The sequence below is a fragment of the Rhinoderma darwinii genome, chromosome 3 (assembly GCF_050947455.1).
Source record: "Rhinoderma darwinii isolate aRhiDar2 chromosome 3, aRhiDar2.hap1, whole genome shotgun sequence".
NCBI lineage: Eukaryota > Metazoa > Chordata > Amphibia > Anura > Rhinodermatidae > Rhinoderma > Rhinoderma darwinii.
The window spans coordinates 411,890,249-411,892,748 of NC_134689.1; the positions used below are offsets into that span (position 1 = coordinate 411,890,249).

At 32.4% G+C, this 2,500-nt stretch overlaps 3 non-coding genes across 3 annotated transcripts; all 3 read right to left on the reverse strand.

Annotated features, from left to right (window-relative positions):
* Window positions 1-1,109: 1,109 nt before the first annotated feature.
* On the reverse strand, window positions 1,110-1,182 carry TRNAR-UCG (transfer RNA arginine (anticodon UCG)). Its single transcript has one exon. It is a non-coding gene; the product is annotated as a tRNA-Arg (tRNA).
* Window positions 1,183-1,718: 536 nt separating this feature from the next.
* Window positions 1,719-1,791, reverse strand: TRNAR-UCG (transfer RNA arginine (anticodon UCG)). The gene has a single exon. It is a non-coding gene; the product is annotated as a tRNA-Arg (tRNA).
* Window positions 1,792-2,327: 536 nt separating this feature from the next.
* Window positions 2,328-2,400, reverse strand: TRNAR-UCG (transfer RNA arginine (anticodon UCG)). The gene has a single exon. It is a non-coding gene; the product is annotated as a tRNA-Arg (tRNA).
* Between the last annotated feature and the right edge of the window lie 100 nt (window positions 2,401-2,500).

Below are 2,500 nucleotides of genomic sequence, written 5' to 3' on the forward strand. Positions count from 1 at the left end.
TTCCTGGAGCCTAGCAGAAAAAGATTTTTTTTATACATTTTTAGGTATTTTGTAAAAATGACCGAGTGCCCAAATTTATAAAAAAAAACATTTTCTTAATATTGTGTATTACAGTACTTAAATATAGGTATGGATTCAAATCTCACTTCTGATAACATTTTCTCAATATTGTGTGTTGTGGTATTTAAATATAGGAGTGAAAAAGTTTTGTTTTTTTTTAGATATTTACGGGTATTTAGTAAAAATGATCGTGTGCCCAGATTTAAGAATAAATATTTTCACAATATTGTGTGTTATGGTCTATAAATATAGGCATGGATTAAAATCTCACTTCTGGTAACTGCTGACTAGCCATATAAAAATATTCACTATCAATCATGTAGAAATATAGCCTATAACGACACCAAGTATGTCATCAAATTAAGAAAGCATCTAAAACTTAGCTGTTGCAACCAGGAAAGGACTCAAATGCTTAGAAGGTCATCTGAAGAGCACTTAAAAGCTGCGACCATGAAGGGAACCCTCAATCTTCTGATCCAAAGTCAGACGCCTTATCCATTAGGCCACACGGTCTCACAGGTTCCTAATTTTTGGAAAATGTTGAATTCCTGGAGCCTAGCAGAAAAAGAAATTTTTTATACATTTTTAGGTATTTTGTAAAAATGACCGAGTGCCCAAATTTATAAAAAAAACATTTTCTTAATATTGTGTATTACAGTACTTAAATATAGGTATGGATTCAAATCTCACTTCTGATAACATTTTCTCAATATTGTGTGTTGTGGTATTTAAATATAGGAGTGAAAAAGTTTTGTTTTTTTTTAGATATTTACGGGTATTTAGTAAAAATGATCGTGTGCCCAGATTTAAGAATAAATATTTTCACAATATTGTGTGTTATGGTCTATAAATATAGGCATGGATTAAAATCTCACTTCTGGTAACTGCTGACTAGCCATATAAAAATATTCACTATCAATCATGTAGAAATATAGCCTATAACGAGACCAAGTATGTCATCAAATTAAGAAAGCATCTAAAACTTAGCTGTTGCAACCAGGAAAGGACTAAAATGCTTAGAAGGTCATCTGAAGAGCACTTAAAAGCTGCAACCATGAAGGGACTCGAACCCTCAATCTTCTGATCCGAAGTCAGACGCCTTATCCATTAGGCCACACGGTCTCACATGTTCCTAATTTTTGGAAAATGTTGAGTTCCTGGAGCCTAGCAGAAAAAGATTTTTTTTATACATTTTTAGGTATTTTGTAAAAATGACCGAGTGCCCAAATTTATAAAAAAAACATTTTCTTAATATTGTGTATTACAGTACTTAAATATAGGTATGGATTCAAATCTCACTTCTGATAACATTTTCTCAATATTGTGTGTTGTGGTATTTAAATATAGGAGTGAAAAAGTTTTTGGTTTTTTTAGATATTTACGGGTATTTAGTAAAAATGATCGTGTGCCCAGATTTAAGAATAAATATTTTCACAATATTGTGTGTTATGGTCTATAAATATAGGCATGGATTAAAATCTCACTTCTGGTAACTGCTGACTAGCCATATAAAAATATTCACTATCAATCATGTAGAAATATAGCCTATAAAGACACCAAGTATGTCATCAAATTAAGAAAGCATCTAAAACTTAGCTGTTGCAACCAGGAAAGGACTCAAATGCTTAGAAGGTCATCTGAAGAGCACTTAAAAGCTGCAACCATGAAGGGACTCGAACCCTCAATCTTCTGATCCGAAGTCAGACGCCTTATCCATTAGGCCACACGGTCTCACATGTTCCTAATTTTTGGAAAATGTTGAGTTCCTGGAGCCTAGCAGAAAAAGATTTTTTTTATACATTTTTAGGTATTTTGTAAAAATGACCGAGTGCCCAAATTTATAAAAAAAACATTTTCTTAATATTGTGTATTACAGTACTTAAATATAGGTATGGATTCAAATCTCACTTCTGATAACATTTTCTCAATATTGTGTGTTGTGGTATTTAAATATAGGAGTGAAAAAGTTTTTGGTTTTTTTAGATATTTACGGGTATTTAGTAAAAATGATCGTGTGCCCAGATTTAAGAATAAATATTTTCACAATATTGTGTGTTATGGTCTATAAATATAGGCATGGATTAAAATCTCACTTCTGGTAACTGCTGACTAGCCATATAAAAATATTCACTATCAATCATGTAGAAATATAGCCTATAAAGACACCAAGTATGTCATCAAATTAAGAAAGCATCTAAAACTTAGCTGTTGCAACCAGGAAAGGACTCAAATGCTTAGAAGGTCATCTGAAGAGCACTTAAAAGCTGCAACCATGAAGGGACTCGAACCCTCAATCTTCTGATCCGAAGTCAGACGCCTTATCCATTAGGCCACACGGTCTCACATGTTCCTAATTTTTGGAAAATGTTGAGTTCCTGGAGCCTAGCAGAAAAAGATTTTTTTTATACATTTTTAGGTATTTTGTAAAAATGACCGAGTG